The sequence below is a fragment of the Crocuta crocuta genome, unplaced genomic scaffold (assembly GCF_008692635.1).
Source record: "Crocuta crocuta isolate KB4526 unplaced genomic scaffold, BGI_CrCroc_1.0 scaffold67, whole genome shotgun sequence".
NCBI classification, from domain to species: domain Eukaryota; kingdom Metazoa; phylum Chordata; class Mammalia; order Carnivora; family Hyaenidae; genus Crocuta; species Crocuta crocuta.
The window spans coordinates 3393911-3416014 of NW_027531896.1; the positions used below are offsets into that span (position 1 = coordinate 3393911).

The window sequence follows — 22104 nt, forward strand, 5'->3', positions numbered from 1 at the left end:
GGGCAGAGAGTTCTAGGAAAGAAGGAAAGGAGTTCAACAGGATGGAAAGCAGAGTGTCCAAGAAAAAAGAAGGACTAAGCAAAACCACATAGGTGGGAAAACCAGATATATGTGTAAAGAGCCCACAGTGGACGTCAACTTCTCTGTCTTCTTTTCTCCATGTACATTGCAGCCGCTTAAATTCCTGTTCTGTCAAGCATATTTACTGAAATATCCTCTAGCAATAAGGGGCTTTTCTTAAGCTCTAAGATCATTTTAGTCAACCTCATACTCACATCTGTTTCTATCTCAGAGTTAGAAAGTACATTATTTAAAAAAAAAAAAAAAACCCACACACACTTTCCATTTCAGAACGTCTGTGGTTTGCTCATACTAAAGAACAAGTGAAAAGGTACTTTCCCAGTTTCTGTCCTTATTCCCAAGAGACCCAAAGTGGTAGGAGAGGTCTCAACTTGGATTTCATGAAAGGGCTTCAAGGGACTGTCCTGAAATTATGTGCAAATGTAGATGAAGGCAGAGGGTGGCATCAGATTCTCAAAGAAATTAGTGACTCCCCTCTCCCCAGCAAAAAAACATAAGACTAGAAACAGTAAAATGAATCTCAGAGCAAGTCATATGGCTAATATACAGAATATGAAGGTACAAACTATATAACATACACACCAAAAAAATTTTTATGTGCACACAACTTTCTCTCAACATGCATGCAGACACAGTCTTTTTTTTTTTAACTTGAAAGAGAGAAAGAGGAAGAACGAAAACAGCAGAGTAGGGGAGAGGGACAAAGGGAGATACAGAATGTTAAAAAGGATCCATGCTCAGCACAGAGCCCAACGGAGGGCTTGATCCTAAGACCTGGGTTCATGACCTAAGCTGAAATCAAGAGTTGGCCGCTCAACCAACTGGGCACCACCACCATCCCCATGCCACATAAGTACAGTCTTTAGAAGTAGGAGCAACACCCAACCTAGATAATGACTGAATAAAATTTACAAAAGTTGTTTCTATTTTAATCTTATATTCATCCTCCAAAAGATCATCTTCACAAGGGGTGCCTGAGTGGCTCAGTCGGTTGTGTCTGACTTTGGCTCAGGTCATGGTCTGTAGGTTTGAGGGTTTGAGCCCTGTGTCAGGCTCTGTGCTGACAGCTCAAAGCCTGGAGCCTGCTTTGGATTCTGTGTCTCCTTTTCTCTCTACCCCTCCCCCACTTGCTCACGCGTCCTCTCTCTCTCTCTCAAAAATAAACATGAAAAAAAGTTTAAATAATAAAATAATTTTTTAAAAAACCTACATTCTATTCAGAAAATAATTAATAGGGGTGCCTGCCTGGCTCAATTAGAAGAACATGTGACTCTTGATCTCAGGGTCACAAGTTCAAGCCTCATGTTAGGTGTAGAGATTAAATAAATAAAAACTTAAAGAAATAAAAGAAAGGACATTAACCTATTTTAGTAACTATCTTCTTAATATTTATTTATTTTTATTTTATTTTTTAATTAAAATTTTTTTAAATTTATTTATTTGGAGTCAGGGAGAGAGAGCACAACCCGGTGAGGGGCAGAGAGAGGAGAGACAATCCCAAGCAGGCTCCAGGCCATTAACGAAGAGGCCCATGTGGGGCTGGAACTCATAAACTGTGAGATCATGACCTGAGCCAAGATCAAGTCAGACACTTAACTGACTGTACCACCCAGGTGCCCCAAAATTTATTTATTTTTAGTAACTTCTACACCCAACATGGGACTTGCATTCACGACCCTGAGACCAAGAATCGCATGTTCCACTGACTGAGCAAGCCAGGGACTCCTAGGTTAATGTCCTTTCTTATCCTGGCTTGTCAATTAGAACATATCAAGTACTCTTAAATTCATTATTGGGATTTTCCATCATGTTAATATTCCCCACTTTGCCAACTTGACCTGAGGCTACTCTCAGGGCCTGGATCTGGAACACTTGTGTGGCCTATCTCCCATGGCTACCTCTTTCTTATCCTTTAAGACTCAACTCCATTGGCATCTTGTGTGGCTCAGTCAGTTGAGCATCCAGCTTCGGCACAGGTCATGAGATCATGCCTTGTGGGTTTGAGCCCCCCACTAGGCTCTGTGTCAACAGCTCAGAGCCTGGAGCCTACTTTGGATTCTGTGTCTCCCTCTCTCTCTACCCCTCCTCTACTCATGCTCTCTCTCTCTCAAAAATAAACATTAAAAATAAAAAAAAAAAAAAAAGACTCAACTTTAAGTGTCCTTAAAATCTTTTCCCCTTCTGGGGCACCTGGGTGGCTCATTCGGTTAAGCATCTGACTCTTGGCTTCAGCTCAGACCATGATCTCATGGTTTGATTCATGAGTCCAAGCCCCTTGTTGGGCGCTGCACAAACAGTGCGAAGCTTGCTTGGGATTCTCTGCCTCTTTTATGCTCTCGTTCTCTCTCAAACATAAATAAACTTTAATGAAAAAATTTCCTTTGGGGCGCCTGGGTGGCTCAGTTGGTTAAGGGTCCAACTTCAGTTCAGGTCATGATCTCACAGTTTGTGGGTTTGAGCTCCGTGTCAGTCTCTGTGCTGACAGCTCAAAGCCTGGAGTCTGTTTCAGATTCTGGGTCTCCCTCTCTCTCTGCCCTGCCTTCCCCCCCGACTAATAGTCTATCTCTCTGTCTCAAAAATAAATAAACTGAAAAAAAATGTTTTTAAATCCTTTGCCCTACTATCCAAAAAAGTGACCTTTGTTATTCTCTATGTCAAGGCTCTTGTTTATTTCCTTCTTAAAAGTTAACATCATTTTCGCTATTTTTTTTCATACCTGGTAACTTGTCTTTTCATTTGCCTCCCTCATGACACTGTAGACCCTGAGTGGGCAGAAAATACTTCCACATTGTTCACTGTTGTATATCTGAGCTAGCCTAGTGCCTGGTATACAAAAGGTACTCAGTAAATATTTGTTTAATGAATTATTTAAAATTGGATATCTTGAGGGGCGCCTGGGTGGCTTAGTCGGTTAAGCGTCCGACTTTCGCTTAGGTCATGATCTCGCGGTTCGTGGGTTCGAGCCCCGCGTCGGGCTCTGTGCTGACTGCCAGCTCAGAGCCTGGAGCCTGTTTCAGTCTGTGACTCCCTCTCTCTCTGACCCTCCCCTGCTCACGCTGTCTCTCTCTCTCTCTCTCTCTCCTAAAAATAAATAAAACATTAAAAAAAAAAAAAAATTTAAAAAAAAAAATAAAAAAAATAAAATAAAATTGGATATTTTGGGACACCTGGGTGACTCAGTCAGTGAAGCGTCTGACTTCAGCTCAGGTCATGACCATGCAGTCCATGAGTTCAACCCCACATCAGGCTCTGTGCTGACAGCTCAGAGCCTGGAGCCTGCTTTGGATTCTGTGTCTCCCTCTCTCTCTGCCCCTCCCCCACTCATGCTCTGTCTCTCTCTCAAGAAGGAATAAACCTTAACAAAAAAAAATACTTTTTTAAAATAAATAAAATGAGATATCTTTGGGCAACTGGATAGCTCAGCTGGTTGAGCGCCCAACTTCAGCTCAGGTCATGATCTCACAGTTTGTGAGTTCGAGCTCCACACTGGGCTCACTGCTGTCAGCACAGAGCCCACTTGGGATCCCCCGTCCTCCCTGCCCCTCCCCCACTGGCATCCTCTCAAAAATAATTAAAAAACATTTTTTAAAAATTAAAAAAAATGAGATATCTTTTCCACATCTCTTCAAAAATAAAGGCCCTATATACANTATATTTACTATTTAACACTAGTCAATCTTACTTATTTACCAATAATCCATCTATTTAAACTGCCACTGTCTGAAATTACAGACTCCAGTCTCTCACAGTTCAGTAATCCCCAGCCTCCCAAAAACCATTATTACATTAAGGACTCTCTGCTAAAAGCAGAGGACCAGGAAGAAGGTGAGGATGGGAAGACAAGGGTACTTTATAATTTTTTTAAGTAGGCTTCATACCCAGCACAGAGCCTAACATGGGGCTTAAACTCACAACCCTCATATCAAGACCTGAGCTAAGATCAAGAGTCAGACGGTTAACAGACTAAGCCACCGAGACACCCCCTGTTTTTCAAATAATAATTTAATATTATTATTATTACTACTAATTTAAGTAGGCTGCACACCCAGCATGGAGCCCAACACAGGGCTTGAATTCACAACCCTGAGATCAAGATCTGAGTTGAGATCAGGAGTCGGATGCTCAACTGATTGAGCCACTCAGATGCCCTGAGAGGGATACTTTTGAAGTGAACAGTAATATGACAATAAAGGAGTGTGAAATGAGCCAGGTTCAAGCTAGACAGTACAATCCAGTCATTACCACTGCATACCTCTCAACAACACTCCATGATGCATCTACCTTAAAGGTTTAAGATTATTTTGAGAATCAAAAAAAATAACAAAATGTGAATCCCCAGATTATACGCTTCCAGAACACCATGCCTGATGTTTGGAAATTTAGCACAGCTGCAATTTTCCTTCTAATTGTGGGATACTTTGGCTGATGATTGTCTCTACTACTGGACCTATTTTTGCTCACCCCTGAATTCCTAAAACTGCATATCTAAAAATGCCTGGCAGGTAGCAGGTCCTCAGAAATATCTGTAAAATGAACGAATCAAAATAATTTGTAAACAGTAAAAGCTATGTGCAAGCATTAACAACAGACATTGGAGAAACCATTAATTCAACAAATATATACTGAATGTCTTAACCATGTACCAATCACTTTATTCTTTTTTTTTAAATCTTTTTAATGTTTTTTATTAACTTCTGAGAGAGAGAGAGACCGTGTGAGGAAGGGAGGGTCAGAGAGAGAGGGAGACACAGAATCTGAAACAGGCTCCAGGCTTTGAGCTGGCTGTCAGCACACAGCCTGACACGGGGCTCGAACCCACAAACTGTGAGATCATGACCAGACCCGAAGTCGGATGCTTAACTGACTGAGCCACCCAGGCGCCCCACCAATCACTTTATTCTAAGGCACTTGGGATGCGTTAGTGAACAGAAATGATCACTACACACATAGAGCTTCCATTCTAGTCTGGGAAAGCAGGCAATGAAAAGAAACACAATAATTAAGTATATTTGAAGGTGATAAATGATAAGGAAAAAAAGGGCAAGGCAGAGCAAGGTACAGGGGATTAGAAAAGACTCGGTGCTCCTAAGGTGGGTGCACATGAAAATAGCCAAGAGGTTACTGTGCTGGCAGCGAAACGAACAAGACAGTGTGAGAGCCAAGAGTGGTGGTCAGAGGGATAAGGAGGTGCCAAAGAACATCAGTCTCACAGGCCAACATTTCTCTTTGTACCCTAATTTTCTAAATAAAACTGGTAAACAGCTTTGAGTTGCCTACAGTCTTATACTTTACATCAATAACATTAAAAGGTTAGAATGACATTCCAAGAGTTCCCAGTCTCTTCATTTGGTGGCAGTGGTCTCAAACTATGATAGAATTTTTACAAATGCGAGATCCGTGGGGTGTCTCCAGAAGCAAACCAGGATCTCAGGGCTCATAAACCAGAAATGCCCTAAACCACACCCCACTTCCTGGGACTCGGAACTGGCCCGGCCTCCAGATGGTACTTTGGGGGAAAGCTTTTAGCGAGAAAGCCCCCAACATTTTAACAGTCAATTCTCATAAACTGTACAAATAAGTTTCACAGTTGGTTTGGAGGAAAACAAGAGCATCATTAGCAATCTATGGTTCATATAGTTTATGGCTGTTTTCAGAAGCCACCATTGCATTCATATGCAAACAGTCACAATGCTTCTGATGTCCTGGACACCAGCCACCAGGGACAAACCTTAATATAAAAGTCTTATTTACTTAAGGCCTAAAGTAGGAAGCTACTTTGCATTATACCAAAACTGTATTCTTATTAGCCTAATCCAGAATTTTATAAATTCTCTTCAATATTAGATTTCATAGCTTTCTCCTTCTAAAGATGACAGAGGAAAATCATGAATCACTAAAAAGAGAGAAATACAATTATGACTCTAAATATAAAAAAGCGACTGAATTATGGGAGTGACCTGCTCGGAGAAGCTCTGAGCAATCTCAAGAAATATGCAGATGTTAAATACTCAGTAAATTTAATATCACAGGTAATTATAAAAAGCACAAGAATATTCAGAATCCTGGCTAACTCTTTAATCTGCAATCTCTACTTTCAAAGAGTCTAGGACTGAAAGTAAAATCACCTCTTATGCCCTTTATCTAATTACCCTTCAATGGAAAACAATTATTTTTTAATATTAGAATCAAGAAAGTTCAGTGTATACCTTGTTGAGTTCTTCTATCCTCCTGATTAGGTACGGGTTACTAGAGGAATTCTCGAAGTAGACATAATCTGTAATTAAAGGAAGAGCTTAATCTTTTCAACAGAAAGTTCACATTTGTCAATCTATGACTTTCTGTATTAGGCAATTCACATCCAAAATGAAGCTGGTAATTCATTCCCTGATACTACACTTGATCTTAGCCAAAAGGCCGAGAAGTGATAATTCATTCCCTGATAAAAGCAAATTTAGTAATACAACTTTAATGTATTTCCTCATATGCCTACCATTCACAGACCCTTATTTTCCTGGCATTTTCATTTCAATTAATGTTTTATGAAGTTCTCCTAGACTTCCATGCCACCCATCACTTCTTTAATAATAAACAAATAGGCCCCTCTTCTCATCATTAAGTAGTCAGAGCTGACTAAACATGTCTTTCATGCTATAACTGCCTCCACATCTTTTCCCTCCAATCCAATTTACCCTGGAGTATGCTTCTCACATAAAACTATTGACCTAAGACAGTTTCAGAGCATCCTGAAAAGCTTAGCAGCCCAAAGTACATTTCAATCACTTAAGAAAACAAGGGAAAACAAAACAAAAACCAATCAGGTGAGCCAAGCAAGTAAGAGGAAGCACACTGACAAACTTTTCCACAGGTCAATCTGAGGTGATTGGGTGGGCAGCAGTGTAGGGACATGAAAAGGGGTTCACTTTCTGAGAGAAAGAGCTCTCTTAGAGACCTCAAGATTTTTAAAAACTCTTTACCATATTTAACCAAAATCCACGTAAGGTTTTATTGTCAAGAAATCACTACCGGCTTTCAATAAACAGGATAAAAATTTTCAAGGGTGGCTTTTCCTCTCATCTAATAGGCTCACTGGAAACTTCCCACTGTGTGTTTATTTGAGAGGTTGGGCTGCGTTGTTATTGTCTATCTTAGTGGCTCTTTCCCGTCTCTCTTCTGCAAAGTGGCCTCATTTAGCCAGGCCATTCCCACCACCATCCATCAGGAGCTCAGCTAATGAGCAGAGAAGAGCGAGTCTCACACACAAACACGCCACTTATCTGAATTATTATTTTACCAAGAAAGAGGGAGGAGGGCGTCGTGAGTAGGGAGAAAGTTTGTTTGACCTTATTTCTCTCTACTGCAGAAGGCTGGGAAGGAGGCAGACACCAGAGCAAACGTCCAGGCAGAGCTCAACTCCCCACCTCTGGCTGCGGTGCCCTGGCCCCACTGCGCCCCATCTTGGGGGGCTGGGCAAGAAACGGGGGTGGGGGGGGAGAAAGGAGAAGTGCAGGGCCCCGTCCCTGCAAACAGGCCTGTCCAGCTGTGCCCCTGGCTGAGCCCCCATTGCCCTCACCCCCACCCCCACCCCACTCCCACTACAGCGGAGGAGTAGAGGAACGGGGGTGTCCCCCCATCCTCTCCAACACCCACAGCGTGGAAGCCACGCGGGGAAAGACCACCCTATCAGGGGGTTCGACGGCCCATACCCAATGCAGGCGTCCTGGAGGGGGGCGTCTGATAATTCACACCCCTAAGTACAGGCCTGGCCCTAGAAAACTGAGTGGGGGTGGGAGCGAGGGGGAGGGTGGGCGCCGGCNGCGAGGCCGAGTGGGCCGGGCCGGGGGAGGTCGCTGCGGGGCCGACAAGGACTTGGGGAGGGCGGTGGCTTGGGGGCCCTTGCTGAAAGTGGAGGACCCTAGGGCAAGGGTCGTGGCCGAAGCGGAGGCCTGTACTCGCAAACGCGGACCTGGAGCTGTTAGAGAATTGGGGTGGGGGCAGGGGCTCAGGCTCTCCCGGGCCGGTACCGCCTCAGCCAGCACCCAGTCACCTGGCCACCTCCAGACAGGTCTTCCTCCGTGCTCTGTCCCTGGGAAGCCCCTGCATTCGAGACCTCTAGCACATGGGCGCCAGCCTCGGGGCAAACACTTGGGTACAAATATGTGCACGCCGCAGAGCACCTTCCTCGTGGTGACGTTAATGCAATGGGCCTGTAGCCTGCACACCTTGGGGCCAGGAGGACCCCAGGTGCTTCCAGCATCCCCAGGGAAAGTCAGCTGGGGACAAGTGTAGAAAAACTGACGCCCTCCCAAGTTTACCCAACTGCATTGGGAGTCTGTCAGCGTTCACCCCAAAACTGGGCTGAACAGAACCCACTCCCCCACAAGTGGAGGCCTTGCCTCTAGACAGGCCCTACACAGTGCTGCCCTGCCAGCAAAAGAGGTCCTTAGAGAAGGGGGAAGGGTTCTTTTTGCCCATAGGGGAACAGGACCCTACATTTCACCACCAGCCACAAAGGAGGAGATAGCTTAGTCACCTTGCCAGTGATAGACCGTTAACCAGTTATGTGCCTAAAGCTTTTAAATCATTATTAGGGGCGCCTGGGTGGCTCAGTCGGTTGAGCGTCCGACTTTGGCTCAGGTCATGATCTCACGGTTCCTGAGTTCGAGCCTCGCGACAGGCTCTGTGCTGACTGCCAGCTCAGAGCCTGGAGCCTGCCTTGGGATTCAGTGTCTCCCTCTCTCTCTCTCTGACCCTCCCCTGCTCACGCTGTCTCTCTCTCAGAAATAAATAAAAAACATCTGAAAAAAATAAATCATTATTAATTTCCCAAGCGAATTCTCTAGGCAACCCCTATGCTCTCAGCCTTCATTCCCTTACAGGAAACAAACAAAAAAGTAGAGTTAAATCTTAGCTGGCGATCCCCCAAATGTATGCAAACAACTTTCTTTAAAAAGCCAATCCATTCCAAACTACTCCCGGACATTGTCGTATAATCAGCATATAGATGATCCCTCACCTTCTGGGCTGTTTGGAGTTTCTGGTGATTTACAGCTACATGTTGGTGACTCTGGGTGTGGGGTCTGTGCAGGGATGGGAAGTGTCCCCAGAAAAGAAGATTGTGTTTTGTTTGTATGGTGATGGCATTTGTGATGGTCTAGTATCACAACTTACTCAGTTATAAAAAATTATTTTCCACATAGCTGAGGCAAAGTAAAAAAATAAAAATAAAGCAATTTTGCCTGAATTACCTTATGTGTGACTCAAGTTTCTTCAGATATAAAATGGGAACATTGGGGCGCCTGGGTGGCTTAGTCGGTTAAGCGTCCGGCTTTCGCTTAGGTCATGATCTCGCAGTTCGTGGGTTCGAGCCCCGCGTCGGGCTCTGTGCTGACTGCCAGCTCAGAGCCTGGAGCCTGTTTCGGAGTCTGGGACTCCTGTCTGCCCCTCTCCTGCTCACGCTGTCTCTCTCTCTCTCTCTCTCTCCTAGAAATAAATAAAACATTAAAAAAAAATTTTTTTTTTAAATAAAATGGGAACATTAATTCCATTTCACAGGTGAGTTGAGGATCGGTCGTGATGATATATGAATATGCTTTATAAATCATTCAGCACAGAGCACTATGAAAATAACAGGTGTCTGTTGCTTTTTATTAACTCCATAATGTTTCAGATTCCCAAGGGTTTTATGCCATGTGTACAATGTGAGCCTGTGTTAGCTCTGCTGACCCAGAGAAAAAAGCAGAAGTGTTTTGTTATGCACACTGAATAATTGTTGTTTATCATAATCCTTTTACTGGAGATCCCACAGAAAACATATTGTGACATATCTGACATCACTCTCTCCATTTCTATGCTGACACATAAATAGGTTGAATAATTCATCTGGAGTCATCCAGTAAACTGGTAGCAGTATTGGGATTATAATTCAGCCCTTTCCTCTGGCCTAGAATTCTCTAAACCAGGAAGCCTTTTGTCAAGTGAAAAGGCCACCTGTAAACCATAAACTACAAAAGAATGGATCACAAGCTTTAAAGGCTTTGACCACTCCATTATTTTTAAATAAATGAGCAACTTTTCCCCTTCAAAATATTTCTGTATTTCTGTTAGTTCTGTATTTCTGTCTCATTCCCCCAGCTGTGTGCACCTTACCAGGTATTCGTGGTGACTGTACTAACCATAATTAATGGGCAAAAGGTGCCAAGAAAATGTCCTCCATCCATACCCACCTCGTTTCCTTAGGAACAGTCATATCCAGAAGTCCCCCAATGAAAGGCCTCAGAGACTGGGGGGGTGGAGCAGGAAGTATGATCATGTCAGAACCCAGGGCCTTTTCCTTCCTGTAGATTCTGTATATTCAATGTCTTCTACCTCCAGCTCCTTGGCCAGTGTCTTCTACATAGTACATGCTCAATATCTGAAAGCACAAAATACCAATGATGGGCTCAGTATAGTTAGAGAACTAGGTACTGATTTGAATGCAAGGACTTTGTCTATGAAACCTATATACCTCCTAGTATCAAAGAGGTACTGCCGAAATGGAGTTTAGCAAATGTTTAGAGATTAAAAGAAACCCTCAAATCAGAGAAAGGGTGGAAAAGTCTTTACCTTCAAAGGAAGCAAAGGTACCTCTACCTCCAGAGGCAGAGATCTCCAGGTTCAGGTCACCACAAACTTGTCATCCACCAGCTCAAACCTCACTCCTAGTTTGGCTATTTAGCTGTAAGACTTTGAGCAAGATACTTGCCCCTCTGAGCCTCAAATTCTTCAAAAAATGATTAGGGATTGAGACCTATAGCAAAGGCTTGTGCTAAAAATTAAAAATATAAAGTGTTTGACACATATTAAGAGTTTCTGGGGTGCCTGGGTGGCTCAGTCAGTTGGCCGTCCGACTTTGGCTCAAGTCATGATCTCATGGTTCGTGGGTTCGAGCCCCGCGTCGGGCTCTGTGCTGACTGCCAGCTCAGAGCCTGGAGCCTGTTTTGAATTCTGTCTCTCTCTGACCCTCTCCTGCCCATGCTCTCTCTCTCTTTCTCAGAAATAAATAAAATATTTTTTCAAAAAAAAGAGTTTCCTATGTATTAGCTCCCTTCGCTCTATGCCAGCCACCCTCACCACTAAGGAAGAGGTCTCTTAGACCTTACCAGAAATCCCAGGGCAAATCCAGCTTTCCAGGCACAGCTATTGTGATTAAGGAATCATGGTAAGATGGGGGTGGTGCTTGGGTGGCTCATAGTAAGCATCTGACTCTTGATTTGGGTTCATAGTGAGTATGGAGCCTACTTGGGAATCTCTAGTTCTCTGTCTCTCTCAAAATAAATAAATAAACGTTAAAAAAAAAAAAAAAAGAATCATGGTAAGAGATTGCCTAAAGGCCCAGTGTGTTCCTTATGCTAGTTTCTAGCATCCTACCACTTAGCGTAAGAGAAATGGATGCTCAAAAAAGCAGTAAGTGGGGACTCCTGGGACACTCAAGTCAGCTGAGTGTCTGACTCTTGATTTTGCCTCAAGCCATGATTCCAGGGTCATGGAATCAAGCCTCAGGACAGGATCCAAGCTGAGCATGGAGCCTGCTTAAGATTCTCTTTCTCTCGGGGCGCCTGGGTGGCTTAGTCGGTTAAGCGTCCGACTATCGCTTGGGTCATGATCTCGCGGTTCGTGGGTTCGAGCCCCGCGTCGGGCTCTGTGCTGACTGCCAGCTCGGAGCCTGGAGCCTGTTTCAGTCTGTGACTCCCTCTCTCTCTGACCCTCCCCTGCTCGCGCTGTCTCTCTCTCTCCCCTAGAAATAAAGCATTAAAAAATTAAAAAAAAAAAAAAAAGATTCTCTTTCTCTCTCCCTCTGCCCCTCTGCCCTACTCACACTTTCTCTGTAAAAAAAGAAAGGAAGGAAGGAAGAAATAAATGAGACAGAGTTGATTTTTGTCTCAATCTAAGGATAGAGTTTTCATACAGGTGCTACAGAGCTGGCCATGGAATCTAGAAGCTTTGCGATATTGTGATATTGGATATTGGAACTTGGGTGGGAGAGGGGTGTCTAGAATCTAATTAATCTGAAATTAGATGCCAGGTTGTGGATAAAGGATTACATCTTTTTTTNCAGCACAGAGCCCGACGCAGGGCTCGAACCCACGAACCATGAGATCATGACCTGAGCTGAAGTCGGACGTTTAACCGAATGAGCCACCCAGGCGCCTCTAAAGGATTATATCTTATTGTTTGTGTTTTCTATGATTTGTTTCTCTCTCTGTGTGTCTCTCTTTTTTTCTTTTCTTTCACTAACTTGTTTTGTTATTTAGTAAAATTCTTTTGGAAAAAGGCCAGCCTGTCTCTGATATCCTAAGGAGGTCCTAGGTTTTAAAGGCATATGTAAATGTATCCTAGGAGAAAGCTAAGCATGTAACAGCAAGAATCAAAGCAGGGAGCCCCTGAAGGAAAGGAAAGGAGAGTCAGGAGTTTTGTAGCTTCGAGAGTCAAGGAGCTTCTCTTTCCATCCATCTCTGTGCTGAAAACATGAAGCTCAAGGCTAATCCCAGGAAGTCTTGGTTTTTGGAAATGTGCGTTTTAGGATTCTATGGTTTTCTAATGCCCTCAAAGGGGATCTGGCTCAGCCATTGGGTTGCCACTCTAGTGACAGCATTGCTTCCATGTAGCAGAAAAGGGACAAGAAATCACAATGGGGACAAGCATGAGCCCCTGGAAGGTTGAACTAATTGATCTTAAAGCGTCCCTTTTTTAGCTGGCATATTGCTATAAATTTGAACGGAGAGATGGCTGGACCGGACAGGGTGTGGAGTTAGGAAAAAGAATTGTAAGGAGCAATGGGAATGTCTATGGGATCTAACACGTAGTGTTTATAGGAAGTCACAGGCTGCAGTAAAGAGATTAGATAGGGTGGGAAGGGTCTAGTCAGGAGATCAGTTGGTAAGTTGGTGAGAAGGGTTGATGGCTTGACCTAGGGTGGAGGCAGGGGGATGGGAGAAAAGTAGAGGGATCTGAGACAGATTTAGGAGGTAGGGGCTATGGGATCTGATGACTTTGGAGAGGCAGAGTATGAGTAACAGGGTGGGGAGAGGTAAGATGTAGTGAGTTTAAAGTACTGTAGGGAAAGGGGACTCCTGGTTGACTCAGTAGGAATAGCATGCAACTCTTGATCTCGGGGTTGTGAGTTCAAGGCTTACATTGAGTGTAGAGATTACTAAAAAATAAATAAACTTTAAACTTTTTAAAAATGTTTATTTATTTTTGAGAGAGAAAGAGAGAGGGCATGAGTGGGGCAGGTGCAGAGAGAGAGGGAGACAGAGGACAGGAAGTGGGCTCAGTGCTCACAGCAGCCAGCCCGATGATGCCGGGCTCCATCTCACTAACCACGAGATCATAACTCAAGACAAAGTCAGATGCTCAACTGACTGAGCCACCTAGGTGTCCTAAATCCTAAATAAACTGTTAAAAATAAATTAATTAAAAAAATACTGTAGTGGAGGCAATTTGGGGGAAGAGGGATAGTTGACAGATTTAATGTGAAATGAATTGTGTTTGAGGTCCTTTTGGAAACATCCAGGTAGATGTTTCCTCTTTAGGAAAGAGGTAGATGAATAGACCTAGAGCTTAGAAGAGAGATCTGGGCTGGAAATAGACTCTTCTGTGTCACCATCTACACAGAGCCCGGCCTGTCTTGTCTAAGGAGTAAACCAAACCCTGGCCCCAGGGGAAGAAGCAGGTTCCCTGAGTCCTTCAGCTTGGGAAAAAAACAGGTTTAGCAGGTCCAGGTTCAGGAGATCAGAGTCCAGGTCCAAATGTGCAAACAGGCAGGGCACGCGCAGAGAGCCTTACAAGTGGCTGACCAAGACAGACAGTGAAGACGAAGGAGAATGCCCAGGGCTGACCATTTCACAAGGGTCATTCTCAGATTGAGAGAGTCCTCCTCCCAGCTCTGGAAAAGCAGCCAGGATTGGGGAGAAGGAAGGAGGAAAGCCAGAAAGAACAGGAGAAAGGAAGAGATCCAATCTGGAAAAGCAAACCTGACTATTTCCTAACTTACCTCCTTGCCTCTAAGAGCATATGGTGGGTTGAACAGTAGTCTCCCAAAAGATATGATTTGTGAATGGGATCTTACTTAGATAAAGGGTATTTTCTGATGAAATTAAGGATCTGGAGATGAAATCATCCGGGATTAGAATGGGCCTGAAATACAATCACAAGTGTTCTTATGAGAAACAGAAGACACAGAGTGAAGAGAAGTCCATGTGAAGGTGGAGGCAGAGATTGGAGTTACTCAACCATAAGCCAAGGAATACCAAAGACTGCCAGCAATCACCAGGTATTGGTGAGGAAGTATGGAATGAATTCGCCCTCAGAGCCCTCACAGAGAATCAATCCAGGAAGTCTGGGTGGCTCAGGCAGTTAAGCATCAGACTCAATTTTGACTCTTGGTTTCAAATCAGGTCACGGTCTCATGGTTGAGTTCAAGCCCTGCATCGGGTTCTATGCTGACAGCAAGGAGCCTGTTTGGGATTCTCTCTCCCTCCCTCTCTCTGCCCCTCTCCCACTCATTCTCTCTGTCTATGTCTCTCTCTCAAAAATAAATAAATAAACTTTTTTTTTTTTTTTAAAGAAGGAATCAACCCCACTGACATGCTGATTTCTGGGTTCTGGCTACCAGAACTGTGGTGAAAGTATGTTTCTTTTTTTTTTTTTAAATGTGTTATTTATTTCTGAGAGAGAGTGAGACAGTGCAAGCAGGGGAATGTCCGAGAGAGAGGGAGACACAGAATCTGAAACAGGCTCCAGGCTCTGAGCTAGCTGTCAGCACAGAGCCTGACACGGGGCTTGAACCCACGAACCATGAGATCATGACCTGAGCTGAAGTCAGATGCTTAGCTGACTAAGCCACCCAGGTGGCCCTGTAATAGCCTTTCATTGCCATTCACCTATTCTTTCAGGTGAACTGTGTCTTCCTGTAGGACCAGTGAATTCTATAAGTACAGGCCACTTACGACATTTTTTATCTTAAAAAAGTTTTCTTGGTTGTAAGTGATGTTGTGTTTAATAGCATGGGCTGAAATAAAGCCTTCTGAAAGTTAAAAAAAAAAAAAAGTCCAAAAGATCACTTGAGCTGTAGTGTAGAGGATAGACTGTGGGGAATGGAAACAGGGAGACTAGTTAGAAGCCTAACAGAGTTCAAGGAGGAAGGAGGTGACAAAAGTTTGGAATAGAATTGTGGCTGTCATGGCCAATGGAGATACATTTTAAGGCAGAGCCAACAGTTTTTGTTGAAGGGTTGGATGTAGGAGATGAGAGGACAAAATCAATAGATGTTAGTACTTCCAACTGCTTGTAGATGTCTGTTCAGAGGTGTTAAACAGAGAAGCGGATATGGGCTCGGAACTCAGCACAGAGACAAAGGCTAAAAACGCAAATCTGTTTAGGCAGTCCATGAAGTTCGGGACTGGTCGGGTGAGCTGAGAGAGACTGTAGACGGGAGAGGCGGGCAGAAGCCTGAGCCCTGGGGCAAGCCAGCATTTTGTCAGCAGGTTCTGTACCCCAGCCCGCACCAGAGGAAGTACTACAAAACTGAGCCCCGCCCCCCAGAGATCCTGCTTTAATTAGTGCAGAGTGGACCCTGATTTTCAGTTAAAAGGAAAAAAAAATTCTCAAGTTATTCTGAAATACAGTCAAGACGGAGAAATACTCATGTAGTGGTCAGAAAGAGGAGAGGCACAGAGGGGACTGAGGGAGTAGTGAGGTAGATGTGAGAAAGGCCAGAGGAATACAGGTCCCAGAAACCAAGGGAGTAGGGTGGGGTTCAGCTGTGACTAATCAGGGCAACAGATCGACCACTGGATTTGACAAGGTGCCCGTTATCAGAGACCAACTCCCTGCTACCATCTTTCCTTTGGTGGCTCCTGGCTCTCCAGCTACCCAGGCAGCTCAAAATGAATTCCTAGAGATTCTACAGACTGAACGACTCCAAGGGCAGAGAGTGGGGCTTCTGAACTCCCCAGACTGAGGAGGAGACTACAGTTTGCTCTTTTCATCAGCTCCTTTTATGTTTATCTGTGGTTTATAGCAGCTGCCCTTTCTAAAAGAGACGGAGGGGGAAAAAATAAATTTAAAAAAAATAATAAAAGAGACTGAAGAAAGTTTATTTGCACTTTTGATTTCAAAAAGCACAGAATATGTTGAAGGGCTCAAAGCTATACTTTGAACTCCTGGATAAATAAATCGTTGTTTATGTTTCCTTTTATCTCTGCAAAATTTTGGAGGAAAAAAGCACGAGTATTACAGAGCTGCCCCAAGGAGCTTCTCTTACAAAGCCAAGCCAGGACCATATCATTAATGACAACTAACACAGTGCTCCCCATCTAATTGCACAGATCAGAGAGCACTGAGGGGTTAGCTGCAAAAAGAGGGCACCTGGAGGCAGTTTAATCTTTTTGAGGTTTTGGCAAAGGACACCCAGGACTTGTCCAGCCAAATCCTTTCTGTAAGAGGAGACAAAGTGTGCATCCCCTGGAAGCCCTAACTTTCCCCCCAGGCTTCTGGAATAATGGGGTGAAATTTGGACTGTGTTCTTGGAATAGAAGGCAGAACCCATGTTACAAGCCAGAATTCTGGAGGTGAAGGGAGAATACAAGGTTCCAGCATTTCGTGGAGTCTCCTTATTACCTCTGCCCTTGAACTCAGCTGCTTCCTTATATTTGGTATCCTGATCCTCTGCTCTATATTCACACAGAATCTAGGTCGGACCTGTTCTAAATGGCCCTGAAGGGGCACCTGGGTGGCTTAGTCGGACTTTCGCTTAGGTCATGATCTCGCGGTTTGTGGGTTCGAGCCCCGCGTCGGGCTCTGTGCTGACTGCCAGCTCAGAGCCTGGAGCCCGTTTCAGAGTCTGTGACTCCCTCTCTCTCTGACCCTCCCCTGCTCACGCTGTCTCTCTGTCTCTCTCCTAGAAATAAATAAAACATTAAAAAAAATTTTTTTTTTAAATTCTGAATGGCCCTGAAGTCTCTCCAACAGATGGAAGCCACCTTGAAGGTGGAGTCCAAACATTCTGTGGCCTAGGTGTTCCTGCCTTTTCCTGCTCCTCCAACTCTCTCCATTAGCAACACCCTTGCACCCCCTCATGGCCTCTCAGATCTGGACTGCAATAGGGACAGCACAATGACTCCATCCAGGAGTAGCTTTGAGAAGAAGCCTTCAGGCTCAAGACGGACTTCTCTGTTCTAGTCCAGCTTCTCCCAAAGCGGCTGCAACGGAGGGCAGGCCCTGAAACTTGAGGGATGGCGTGACTCCCAGCCACTGGCATGTTCCTGGGATCAGATGCGTTATTTATGATGCTGGTGTCAGCATGGCTCCCAGGCACCAGGGGAAATGGAAAAGGCACTTGGGCCTGGGCTGATTAAACTAAATATTTAAACAGGAATCAGGAACTGAGGCAAAATTCATTTTTCTTCAGTAAGGCAGAGAGCGCCACAAATGACTTCAAGGCTGGGGACTTAGTAAACACCATGCTGATCATAAGGGAAGACTGGAGGCCCCTGTTCCTCCACTGTCAGCGCCCTGATCCCTCTCTGGAGCAGATCTCAAGGGTTTGCAGGGGGACGTGGGAGTTAGAGAAGGGGAGTTAGAGATGGACAAATGGGGAAATGGTTTGAGCCATTGTGGGAATGAGATTAGGAAACACCAGGACAAAAGTCAGACTGGGTTCATGCCTCCGGCTGCCTTTTCTTTCTCCAGAGACTTCCATTTCCTGGTCTCCCAAGATCTATTCCATTGCATTTGCCCACATTATCACACTTACCTTTTGATTAGTCAGAAGGAGGGTGGTAGGGTGTCAGGCAATCATGAACCAACACTCTTGTCTTAATTCTTTTTATCCCACCAGAGACAGGTCCCAGTCAGGAAGCTAACCTCCATCCACTTGCACACTAACACGGAGGAGACCGTACACAGACAGCCCACAAGGGAACCGGGCCCTCCATTTACAACATCCAGAAACCTTCAGGTATGAACAAAGATGAGATCTGAAAAGGAAATTTCCTGGTGGGAAGAAGCACCTGTCATTTGGTTTGGCTCTTCCCGCTGTGTTTTTTTTTCCCTCCCTGTAGGGTCCCTCACTTATATTTCCACACTAGTCACCATCCCTGGCCCCAGGGATGTGATTTTCTCAGTCCCAGCATGAACATGCTCCCTTCTCCCGTCCTCTTATTATAGCTAAGACAGGTTGACATTTTCAAAATTAACTTTTATAAGAACTTAGGAAAGAACGGGAAATAATTGCAGAAAATACAAATGAATAAGTTCAATTCAGTTCAACATTTATTGAGAGTCTTGTACTTAGCCAATGTGCTGTACTCTGAGTTACCCTGATGGATAAAATAGTGTTCTGGTCCTTAGGAGTTCACTACCCAATCGAAGAGGTAGTCATGAATATATGATGAAGTATAATCTAATAAGAAGGGGGCCATGTTAGCCCAGAATTGGAAGCAATTAATATGGTCTGCTGTAGGGGTAGGTAGGGCTGGCCAGAGAAGGCTTTAAGAGAAGGTAATATTTGGGGTGCCTGGGTGGCTCAGTAGGGTAAGCATCTGACTTCAGCTCAGGTCATGATCTTGCGGTTAATGGGTTCGAGCCCTGTGTCAGGCTCTGTGATGACAGCTCGGAGCCCGGAGCCTGTTTTGGATTCTGTCTCCCTCTTTCTCTGCCCTTCCTTCACTCGTACTGTCTCTCTCTCTCTCTCTCTCTCCCTCTTAAAAATAAATAAACATTAATAAAAGAGAGAGAGAAGATAATGGACTTTCAATTAAAATGAGGATTTTGCCTGGTAAAGACTCAGAAAGGACATTCCAGACAAAGGAAGCCGCATATAGAAAGGACATACATGGCATATGAGAACCAACTGCAAAGTTGGTTCAAGGCCAGATTGCTAAAGAGTTTGACCCAATCATATGGTGTCTATAGGCACTGGGGAGCTAACATGATTATGTTTGTGTTTAAGTAAGAAGTAGAGTAGTGGCTAAAATTTAATAAATTGGCATCTTGATTTATGCCACAGTCTCCTATGAGTTAAGCATAAGTATATTAAGTTTCTAGACCTGCAGAACTGACAATTGAGCATGGGCTAAAATATCATCACCCTAGGAAATGCCTAGGCTCCCTATAAGACTTATTTAATCCTTGGGGCGCCTGGGTGGCTCAGTCGGTTAAGCGTCCGACTTTCGCTTAGGTCATGATCTCGCGGTTCGTGGGTTCGAGCCCCGCGTCAGGCTCTGTGCTGATTGCCAGCTCAGAGCCTGGAGCCTGTTTCAGTCTGTGACTCCTTCTCTCTCTCTGACCCTCCCCTGCTCACACTGTCTCTCTCTCTCTCTCCTAGAAATAAATAAAACATTTTAGAAAAAGACTTATTTAACCCTTAAAGTTTATTTATTTATTTTGAGAGCGAGAGAGTGCAAGCAGGGGAAGGGGGAGAGAGACAGAGAGGGAGAGAGAGAATCCCAAGCAGGCTCCACACTGGCGCGGAGCCCCATGCAGGACTCGTACTCACAAACTGCAAGATCATGACCTGAGCAGAAACCAAGAGTTGGACGCTTAACTGACAGAGCCACCCAGGTGCCCCCATCAGAAACATTTTTAATTAAGAGAAAAAAAACAACAACAGAAAACAATGACATGGACACAAAATAATAGAGAAGAACTTTCTGAAGTCAAGTTTATCAGTTCAGAAATTGTCACTTCTTGGGTGTTGGGATTGCACCCCTTTCCCTTGAACCCATCCAGGACCCGATCGGCTGCTTGGCAGAGATGTGGGGGAAGACACTGAGGCAGAGGGAAAAGGCAGAACCCCCCCAACCTTCTATCTCACCTCAGATTCTTGTTCCTTTCTGAGATATAGCCTCATTCCACCCCTGAGTTCATGACACAATCCTCTCCTTAATAATACATTTCTCCCCCTAAACTAACTTAGTTTAGCTCCTATAAGCCAAAAAACCCCCAAATAAACAAAACAAAACAAAAAACTTAAGTAATATAGCTAAGAAAATATGAGATCACAAATGCCTGTGGACTCCAGGCTGAGATGAAACTTTTTTGTGTGGGGACCACAGGGAGCCTCTGAAAGGTTTTAAGCAAGGGTGCGACAAGCATCTTAGAAACAGCTCTCCGGAGCAGCAAGGAGGACAAATCTGAGAAGGGCAAGACTAATGCAAGTAAGATAGGGAAACTAAAGGGACTCCATCTTTAGAAGGGCTCCGTCTCTGCTGCTTTTCTTTCTTTTTTTTTTTAAATGTTTTATTTATTGCTAGGAGAGAGAGAGAGAGAGACAGCGTGAGCAGGGGAGGGTCAGAGAGAGAGGGAAGATACAGACTCTGAAATTGGCTCCAGGCTCTGAGCTGGCAGTCAGCACAGAGCCCGACGCGGGGCTCAAACCCACGAACCGCGAGATCATGACCTAAGCGAAAGTCGGACGCTTAACCGACTAAGCCACCCAGGAGCCCCCTCTCTGCTGCTTTTCTGCTAGCCCCATTTACTCATGTTCCCTATTTTACCTTGCATTTGAATAAACCAAAGGAGCTATGTTACTGCTCCAAGGGGGAGACAAGAAAGTTAATCATTCTCTGAGTTTCATCCTAGGCCCCCAAATACCTGACAGCATCTAAAAAGGAACTGGATCCCAAACACTTTCCAGGATATGAGCCTCGAACAAATCTCAGTCGACACTGGCATCTATAGCCCCTACCTTTGGTAATTTATGGAATAACACCTATTGTTCACTTGACAGTCATTTTTAAATTTTTTTAAATGTTTTTATTTATTTCTGAGAGACAGCATGAGCAGGGAAGGGTCAGAGAGAGAGGGAGACACAGAATCTGAAACGGGCTCCAGGCTCTGAGCTGTCAGCACAGAGCCTGACGTGGGGCTTGAACCCATGAACTGTGAGATCATGACCTGAGCTGAAGTCGGATGCTTAACCAACTGAGCTACCCAGGCACCCTTGACAGTCATTTTTTATTGGACTCTACCCTGGATTCCTGAAGGAAAACATACTGTGGACCCCTTTCTAATAAAAACCCCTAACCCCAAGCGACAATGAGACTCCCTCTCCTCTCCTCTCCTTTCCTTTCAGAGTCTCTCAGACACCCTGTCTGCTATGCTCTATCACTTATGCTCTTCAGTAAACTCTGCTTTTACTTCTTCCTGGCTCAGGTTTGATTTCTATCCTGTGCTAAGCCAGAAACTCTCTTGGCTGGTCCTGTGGGGGCCCCTTTGGGTCTTTGGACCTGGCCTGCCTAAGTCCAGTTACAGAAAGCATTTTTAATAGTCCAATTATTACAGAAAGCTTAAAAGAAAAGATTTATTTATATTTTATTTTGAGGGGGAGAGGGGCAGAGGGAGAGGGACAGAGCATCCCAAGCAGCCCCACACCCAATGCAGAGCACAAGACTGGGCTTAATCTCCTAACTGTGAGATCATGACCTGAGCAGAGATCATGAACTGAGCCAAAATCAAAAGTCAGATGCCAAACTGACTGAGCCACCCAGGTGCCCCAGGGTTTTAACTTTAAGTAATCTCTACACCCAATTGAACTTGAACTCACAAACCCAAGATCAAGAGTACCATGCTCTACTGACTGAGCCAGCCAGGCACCCCACAAAAAGCTTTCTCAGTAGTCCAAGTGAGAGATGGTTTTAAGACAGCCTTCTTCATAGTCTGTTTGTGACTTGCTGATTGACTTAGATTCACTTCCATTCTGAATTATTCATTAATTACCCAAGAGAGAGAAGGAAAGAATAACTGAATCCCTACAATGGCTACAAGATCCTACCCCTCTGATTTATACCTCTACCCTTTATTCTCTGCTATAGTCTTTTGCCTATTTCCCAGCTCCCTAGAGCTCAGCAACACTGGTCTCCTGGTTATTCCCTGGCTATACCAGATACTCACCTGCCTCACGGCCTTTGTAATTCTGCTTAGCCCCAAAACTCCCTCCCTCACCTGCTAACATCTTAGCTCAAACACCACCTTCTCATATGG

At 44.5% G+C, this 22104-nt stretch overlaps 1 protein-coding gene and 1 pseudogene across 1 annotated transcript in view; both read right to left on the reverse strand.

Annotated features, from left to right (window-relative positions):
• Positions 1–6351, reverse strand: part of MTA3 (metastasis associated 1 family member 3) — a 171152-nt gene extending 164801 nt beyond the window's left edge. The window contains exon 1 of the mRNA XM_077773462.1: positions 6288–6351. The gene's annotated coding sequence lies outside the window, so the exon portion shown is untranslated. The remainder of the gene's footprint in view (positions 1–6287) is intronic.
• A 30-nt stretch (positions 6352–6381) lies between these two features.
• LOC144239462 (U2 spliceosomal RNA) lies at positions 6382–6507 on the reverse strand (annotated as a pseudogene).
• Positions 6508–22104: the final 15597 nt, after the last annotated feature.